The following is a 9,734-nucleotide window of genomic DNA, read 5'->3' on the forward strand; positions in this document are numbered from 1 at the left end:
CACCGCTAGTTACTAATCCCCAGTCCGACTTAGTTCCATTTATTAATACTCTCTGCTTCCGTCCTTTCAGCCAGGATTCTATCCATTTTAAGATATCGCCGTCTATACCGTGTGCTCGAACCTTTCTAACTAACCTTTCGTGTGGAACCCTATCAAAAGCTTTACTAAAGTCCAGATAAATAACATCGTAAGCTTTACCGCTATCTACTGCCTCATAGACCTCCGAGTAGAATGACAACAAGTTTGTGAGGCAGGATCGTCCTTGCCTGAATCCGTGCTGAAAGAGAGAGAGAGAGAGAGAGAGAGAGAGAGAGAGAGAGAGAGAGAGAGAGAGAGAGAACACAATGTGGAAAGCAAAACTGAATCCAAAAGGTGTGGGTCAGGTGAGAAAGGTGAAGGGCAGGTATGAGTGAGTAGGAGTGAGAGAGTGAGTGAATGTGAGAAAATGTGAGAGAGTTTGCAGAGATGGATGGATAGAATGACAGATAGTTAAACAGACAGATAGCGACACTTATAGAGACGTAAATAGACAGACAGACAGACAAAGGCTCAGATAGTTATAGATAGATAGACAGCCACATAAATATATACCTAGATAGATAAACAAATAGACAGACAGGTAGATTGCTTGATATTTTATTAATCACAAAACAGTGAATTGATACCCGTACCCCATAAGAAAAAAGATCAGGGTTGAAAAGAAGGTAAAATTAATCTAAAAAGGTAGGCCAGGTAGGACAGGTGTGTGGCCAGGTGAGGACGGTTTTCTCACCTGTGGAATGTGGACGGGGGTGGGATAGAGCAGGATAGAATTACCTTTTATTACATCACCTGTCCTCACTCCTACCTCTACGCCCATCTTCATACTAATATCCACGTTAAACCTTCATCCTTTCATATTTCTTCACACTGCTTCATATTACGTTCATACTAACTCATACTACGTTCCTATTCCTTCATTCTTACTTCATATTGCATCACCTGTTCTCACTCCCATCCCTACGTCCTTCTTCATACCAATATCCACCTTAGGCCTTCATCCTTTCATATTTCTCCATATTGCTTCATATTACGGTCATATTGCGTCATACTAATTTCATACTAGGCTACTAAAATCCACCTTGAGCTTCCTTTCATACTTTTTCACAGTGCTTCACATTACGTTCATGATGATTCATACTATGTTCATACTGCTTCATACTAATTTTACAATGCTGCATACTACTTCATATTACATCAACTGTCCCCACTCCTACCCCTACGTCCTTCTTCACACTAATTTCCACCTTAAACCTTCATTCTTTCGCATTTCTTCACAGTGCTTCATATTGCACTCATACTGCTTCATACCAATTTCACACTGCGCCTACTACTTCATATTACATTACTAATTTTCTTTACATTCCTTCATACTAAGTTCACACTGCTTCATACTACGTTCATACTGCTTCATACTAATTTAATACTGCCTCATACTAATTTCATACTGCTTCATACTAATTTCTTAATGATGCATACTACTTTCTATTACATCAGTATATTTCTTCAGTGCTTCATATTCAGATCATACTGATTCATACTAATTTCATACTTCCTCATACTACTTCATTTTACATTACTATTCTTCTCCACAGTGCTTCATATTACACTCATACTGCTTCATACTAATTTCATACTGTTTCACACTAATTTCATACTTCCTCATACTACCTCATACTACATTACTATCCATACTCCCACCCACCCTTACTTTTTTTTTTTCTATCAATAAGGTTATGAAATTTCACCTCAAGACTTTATTATTTCACATAGTTTCATATTTTTCATGTCCCTTCATACTGTTCTCATATTACTTCATACTAACATCATATTGCTTTCATATTTATTCATCCTTTCCAGATTTCCAGACATCTGTTCCTACTTAATATATCCATGTATCTATCTATCTATCTGTCAACCAATCTATCTATTCACCTATGTCTATCTATATCTATATTTATATCTATATGTATCTGTCCATCCATCTATCTATATCTATCTAGCCATCCATCTATATCTATATCTATCTATCCATCCATCTATCTATATCTATCTAGCCATCAATTTATCTATCAATATCTCTATATCTATCTATCTACAGTATATATCCATATCTATATCTATCTATCAATCAGTCTATGTATCTATATCTATCTATCAATCAGTCTATGTATCTATACCTATCCATCCATCCATCCATCCATCCATCTGTTTATATGTCTATCTATCTATCTATCAATAATTCCTTAACAGTCTAACGTATTTTCTTCACATCGCTTTCATATCGACTTAGTTTGCATCGTTAAGTGGATAATGATGTGTAATTTGCAGAATAAATTGCTTAGAAGAAGGCGTTAAGGAAATCTCAAGTCACTCAGAATATGTCTCCAAGGTCCACATTCCCCTCGGGTAAGGAATCTCCCTAACACCTCCTCCTTAGCGATTTATTTGTGGATATGGCTGGTTAATAACCTAGCATACGTTGTTTACGCAGAGTACGATGATACTGGAAGGATATATGTACTACTGAAAAGGACAGTAAGGTGTAAGAAACAAAATAAATCGCTTAGGAAAAGGTGTTAGGAAGCTTCCTTATGGGGTTACAGGTTCTTTATGACCTCCCCTCCCACCCTCGCGCAGAAAAGGAGTTACTGATAACTCCATCTCACTTCTTCAGTCCATATGTCTCCCCTCAGCTCATTAAAATCGCCTGGTCAACTCTGGAACTGTCTCACTCTGTATTTCCGACTGCCTATGACCTCCAGTCTTTCAAACACTGTGTGTCCAGGCATCTAGAAATGAACGGATCTTGAATTGGGCTCCCTGTTATTTTGTTTTTGTTTTTCCTTGGAGGGAGAAATTTTCGGGGTCTTGGCTTTTGGTTCCTTCTTCCTTGCATAAAAAAAAAGAATACACAAACAAGCCTATTCACTACGATATCATTTTTCCTCTTCTTAGCTACAGACGATTTTTATATTTTAGGAGTGAATGGCTAAACAAAAGCCATATACACCCTCATAAAAACACCCTCTCAAGTGCCAACAGTCTCCTCCAGGCTGAACTAAATCATTTGGAGACATCAGCAATAAATTATAATATGACGACCTCGAGCTGAAGAGGTTAATGGATAAAGTAATTAGCTTCCCTTAGTATTTTTTTAAGAGCGCGCGCACGCACGCACACACACACACACACACACACACACACACACACACACACACACACACACACACACACACACACACACACACAAGGCTGCAAGTGCAATAAGTAAAGAAAGTCTCTCTCTCTCTCTCTCTCTCTCTCTCTCTCCTGAATATCCATATAATCCCTTGACTGGTCACATCATAATTGGTAATCCTCTGTACATATTGGCCAGCTCAACCAGATCAAGCACACACACACACACACACACACACACACGCACACACACACAAACTCTCTCTCTCTCTCTCTCTCTCTCTCTCTCTCTCATTCATTACATCCATCCATCCCTGCATCTCTACATCCAACCATCAATCCATTCTTTCTCTCTATGAGATGGAATGTGGTGTAAGTTTGTGGGGAGGGCAGTGAAATGACAAGGGACAGGGTGACATGGAGCCGATTTGTTTGTGGCCACCTTTGGCGAGATTAAGGCGTCTGGGTATAGATAGATAGACTAGACACCATTTTTCATATCGCTCGTCAGGTGTTTCAGAACGTATAGAAGGGAAGTTTAATATTCTTTTTTTATTATGTTTACAAAATAATGAAAAAAAGAGTAAAAGATCTATTAGTTTTTCGAGGTTCTTTGTTATAAAAAAGACCACAACTAACATAAGTATTGAAGGATATAAAGACAAGGAAAGCAAAGCAGCATGTCTCCCTAGAGAGAAAGGAGAGGGAGAGGAATAAAGGGAAAGAAGAAGAGAGGAGAGGTGAGCGAGGGAAGGGAAAACTGTGTGGAGAAGGATGATGATGATGATGATGATGGTGCTGATGACGAGGAAGGAAAATACACTGTAGAGAGTGAGAGAGGCTTCAGTTTCTCTCCCTGGCTTAGTCTCCCCTTCACACTTGTTCCCTCTCTCATTTTTCTCTCAGACGCTGATCTCTCTTTCTCTCTCTCTCGCTTACTCTCTCACACCAGCCTTTGTACCTTTATTCAATGTATTTCTCTACCTCCCCTCTCTGCATGAGTCTCCCTTGCACATAGGCTGCTTTAACTCTCTCTCTCTCTCTCTGTCTCTCTCTCTCTCTCTCTCTCTCTCTCTCTCTCTCTCTCTCTCTCTCTCTCTCTCACACACACACACACACGGACACCTTCACATTCTCTCTCTCTCTCTCTCTCTCTCTCTCTCTCTCTCTCACACACACACACACACACACACACACACACACACGCACACGGACACCTTCACGTTCTCTCTCTCTCTCTCTCTCTCTCTCTCTCTCTCTCTCTCTCAGTAAAGGTAAATAAAGTAGATATTACCCACTCAACAGCATAGTCCCAAAGAGTGAGTCGCGCTCCATTTGCCTAGAGAATAAATGATTTTGAGCGAGCGATTTAATGCAATCCGATTACACAGCAGGTGGAATCAGGTATCAGTGTGTTGGTAGTGTTGGCAGTGTTGTCTGTGGTGTTGGTAATGTCCTAGGCGTTAGCTGGAGGGGGTCAAACAAGGTAAGGTAAGGGTTGGTAGGTACTGAGTCTGTTTGTTATTGGTGTGCGTGAGTGGGAGAGTGAGTGTGTATGTGGGGGGGAAGAGAGAGAGAGTGTGTGTGTGTGTGTGTGTGTGTGTGTGTGTGTGTGTGTGTGTGTGTGTGTGTGTGTTTGCGTCTGCGTGCGTTGCGTGCATGTGGTGTGAGGGGCTGCACGTGAAACTGTTACTAAAGACACACACACGCTTACTCAGCCTCACGTCCTTATTGGCTCCAGGCCTTTGAGATCCTGAGTGTGGGGGAAGGGGAGGAAAGGGAAAGAGGGAAAGGGGACAAGAAAGGAAGGGGAAAAGGAAGGAGCTGAGAGGAAGAAGGGAGAAAGGAAGCTGGGAGAGGAAGGAGCGAGAAAGGAGGGGGGAGAATAAGGGAGGAGAAAGAGAGGGGGTAGAGGAAGGAGGGACAGACAGGGAAGGGTGAGATTAAGCTTGGGGGAAAGGGAGGGGGAAGTAAGGAGGAAGAAAGGGTGGGGAAGGGAAGAAGAGAGAGAGAGAGAGAGAGAGGTAGGATCGGTGACAGGAGGGGGAAGGGTGGGAGAAGGGAAGGCAAGGGGAAAGGGGAGGGAGAAAGGAGGAAGGGGAGGGAAGCAGAAGGAGGGAGAAAGGGAGGGAAAGGAGGAATGGGAGAGAGAAGGGAAGAGGAAGGACAGGATGGGAAGGGGTGGTGGGAGGGGAAGGAAAGGATATAGAATGGGAAGGGAAGGAGAGGTGAGAGAAAAGAAGGGGGATGGGAAGGTGGGGGAAAGGGAGGGAAAGAAAGGAAGAAGGGGAGAGACGGGAGGGGGATGTGAAGTAGGGAAAGAATGGGAGAGAGAGGGGATGGGAAGGGAAGAAGAAGCTAAGCAGGAAGGAAGGGGGGAGATGGAGAGGGAGGAAGGAGGGGAGATAGAGAAAAAGGGAAGTGAGGGTGGTGAGGAGGAGGGGGGGAGGTGAGATGAGAAAAGGAGAGAGAAAGAAAGAGGGGGGGAAGCGAGGAGAAGGGGAGTGAGAGGAGGGAAGGGAGGGAAAGAAGGAGGGGAATGAAGTAGGAAAGGGGATGGAGGAGGAGAAGGAGGAGGGGGAGGGGAAGGGTGATGGGGAGATGAAGAGATGGTAGGGTTATTTTTGTAACTGAGAGAGAGAGAGAGAGAGAGAGAGAGAGAGAGAGAGAGAGAGAGAGAGAGAGAGATAGATAGAGAGAGAGAGAGAGAGAGAGAGAGAGAGAGAGAGAGAGAGAGAGAGAGAGAGAGAGAGAGAGAGAGAGAGAGAGAGAGAGAGAGAGAGAGAGACGAAAACCGCGATAGAGCGTAAAAATCATGTCGGACAAGATTGGGTTATATTCTCTTTCTTCTTATCTCCTTCCCCCTTCTCTTTTTTCCTTTCTTTCTCGCTTCATTTTCTTCAGTGTTCTCCTTCCCCCCCCCCCCACTCTCTCTCTCTCTCCTGTACTCCTCTTACTTCATTTCCTCTTTTACTAATCTTTCTTATTCTTTTCTTCCTCTTCTTTGCCTTGCTCTCTTCTTGTTTTTTCTCCTCTCTTCTCCCCTCCTCTTTCCTCCTCTCCTTCCATCTCTCCTTTCCTCTCCTCTTCCTTCCTCCCCTCCCCTCCCCTCCCCTTCCATTCCTTCCTTCCTTCCTACTCCTTCCCTTCTCCTCCCTCCACTTCCCCCTTCAGACATTGTCCATTTCATCATAGTTCACCCATTGTCAGGATTACATTACCAGGGTTTATTTTCACTTCATTCTTCTCTTCCTCTCTTTTCCTACTCACTTTTTGCTCCCTCTCTTCTCCTCCTCCCTCTTTTCCTATTCTGTATCTCTTTCCTTTCCTTTCCTTTCCCTTTCCCTTCCTCTCTTCTTGTCTCTCTCTCTTCTCTTCCCTCTTTTTTCTTTTTTCCTTTCTTTTTCTTTCCTGTCTCGCTCTTTTGTTGTCTCTCTCCTTTCTCTTCCCAATCGTCCTATCCTCTTTTCTCTTTTCTTTCCCCCGTCCTCTCTCTCTCTCTCTCTCTCTCTCTCTCTCTCTCTCTCTCTCTCTCTCCATTTTGGTTTGATCTGTGTTCTCTTTTTACTTTCCTTGAGTTCCATTCCAGACAAACACTCACACACTTGTCTTCCTCTCTCTCTCTCTCTCTCTCTCTCTCTCTCTCAAGAATAAATATATAAATAAATAAATAAAATTAATAAAGAAATAAAACAGAGGACAAATTGCAGTTTCGTACAACCGTAGAATATTGAAATTTCCTTTTGACAGTATACACATATGACCATCTTCTGCCGTTTCTACTAAATACGTAATTGCCGCAAATGCACTTTTTAGTACCAGGTAGATCAGGAGTGGGTGTGGGGGGTGTTCAGCTTGTATCTCCGTCTGTTATCGAATCTACGTCTACACTGGATGAAATTACATTAGGTTAATTTAAGTTAGATTAAATTAGGTTAGGTTAGGTTAAGTTAGATGCAATAAAAGACGGATATAGGAGACGGAATGAACCGTTTCCGCCGTGCTTCCCCCACCCAACCCCCTCTCCCACTCCTTACCTACTTAGAACTAAGAAGTGCATTTGCGAGAATTATTTAGTATAAACAGCAGTAGAAGGTGAGATGTTTATACTGTCAAAAGTAAATTTCAAGATTCCATGGTTGTACGAAACTGCAAATTGACTTAAAAAAAAAAAAAAAAAAAAGGAGCATTACAGTAGAAAAAGAGAAAAACAGCTTCTAACAATAAATGTCCCTATTATCGAGATTCCCCCCAAATAAAAAATGGTTAAGTTTTTTCCTAAACTAAAGGGAACATTAGAGCAAAAAAAAAAAAAAGAAAGAAAAAGAAGACGAAAAAGACCAAATTCTAACAACGATTCGCACTTGATTAAGATTTCGAAAAACTGGCAACGATTTTTCGTGAAGTAAAAAGAACATTAAAGAAAAAATGAAAAACAAAAATCAATTTCTAACCATAATTCTCACTTTTATTAACATTTCGAAAAAAAAGTTCAGATCTTCATGAAATAAAGAAAAAAAATTAGGTGAAAAAAAAAAAAGAATATGCACTCCAGTTTCTAATAATAATTTTTCTCCTTTACTGAGAAATCGAAAAAAAAAAAAAAATCGTGACTGCAGGCCCAGATGCCACAAACACGGATTCTTCATTACACAACCCGGAGTTATCGGGAGGCCTTCACAACTCCCTAATGGAAAAACTCGCGCCCTAAATCAAGTTCACGTTTCCGAGATATGCGTCACGGCGGCGAATTTTCAGCTCTACGAAACTGTTGATGTTATGTGCGATGACGTACGTGTAATTAAACGAAAAATTGTGGGAAAAAATAATCTTAGATTTTCACTTCGTTTTAACGAAATTGAGAATGGTTGTTTTTTTTTTTTTAATTTATTTCTCTAGTACATCGTCAGCATCATCACTATCTTCATCGTCATTATCATCATCATCGTCTTCATTATCATCATCATCGTCTTCATCATCACTGTTTTATTCATCGTCAGATTTTAGTAATCATCATCACCACCACCACCACCATCAACATCATCATTATCATCACTGTCCTCGCAATCATCATCATCATCATCATTATTGTCCTCGTCATCATCATTATCATCATTATTATAAGCATCTTCAAATTTCAGTCATCATCATCAGCCATTTTTTTAATAAAAAATGTTTTACATATAACATACTGCATTTAGTAATCTCTGAAATTTAGGCACACACACACACACACACACACACACACACACACACACACACACACACACACACACACACACACACACACACACACACAAGCTTATTGCAGCAAAACTGATGACCTCCTCTAACACTTTCAAACACATCTGTGGAAGTACAAGATGGGAGAAGTGTGCGTGTGTGTGTGTGTGTGTGTGTGTGTGGTGTAGTAACATAAAGTATGATAAAGAGAAGTGAGGCAGTGTGAGGCGCTGCAGTGTAAGCTATAGCAACGTGAGGAATGGCAGTTTAAGATGTGGTAGTGTGGTGTGGCAGTGTGTGGTGTGACAGTGTACACTGTGGGAGTGTGAGGTGTGGCAGTGTGAGATGTGGCATTGTGAGATGTGGCAGTGCGTAGTGTGGCATTGTGAGATGTGACAGTGCGTAGTGTGGCAGTGTGAGATGTGGCAGTGCGTAGTGTGGCAGTGTGAGATGTGGCAGTGCCTAGTGTGGCAGTGTGAGATGTGGCAGTGTGTAGTGTGGCAGTGCGAGATGTGTGAAAGGTGTGGAAATGCCTGATAATGCACACTAATGTCCCTATTGACATACAACAGAGATGTGCTCCAACCACTTCAACCCAAGAACGCACTGTAGTTTTTTTCAGATTTTCGTTCTTTTGCAACGTATTTCACACAATGGCAGACAAAGGGAATGCTACAGCTCTACATCCATTCCAAAGCACTTCCTGACTAGTACCATATTCCAGTGCTAATTTGCAGCTTTTTTTTTTTTTTTTATAACAGAACGGAGGAAGGAAAAACAAATGAATAGAAAAAAAATAATCCACACACCAGATTACCGGTGTCCTCTGTTCATAAAATATCTGTAACACTTAGACTTGAACAGCTGTGGGTTGAAATTTCAAGGGAAACAACTCTGGGGAAGCGAGTTCCAGAGAGTTGCAGTTCGGGGAATGAAAGAATTCTGATAGGCAGAAGTTCTGCAATATGGCTGAGTGACATTCCAGTCATGAGCGCTACCAGATGCCCGAGTAGCACGAGGGAAGGCATGGAAAGGTGGCACAATGGACGCAACTTAGTCTGATCATTTGCCAAAAAAATATCTGTAAAATAATGCAAGGGAGGCAACATTCCTTCTTACTTGCATGGGAGGTAGTTTATTTGTAACAGCAGGGTTGTTAATAATTCTAACAGCTTTGTTCTGATTTTTATCTAGTTGTTTTAATGCAACCTCTCCACATCCATTCCACAAGGGTGAGCAATATTCAAGATGAGAGCGCACGTGACTTATAAATTATTGCCAACTGCTCATCA

Source organism: Coenobita brevimanus, chromosome 116, assembly GCF_032717465.1.
Source record: "Coenobita brevimanus isolate Jiangsu-jjx chromosome 116, ASM3271746v2, whole genome shotgun sequence".
In the NCBI taxonomy this organism is placed as follows: Eukaryota; Metazoa; Arthropoda; class Malacostraca; order Decapoda; family Coenobitidae; genus Coenobita; species Coenobita brevimanus.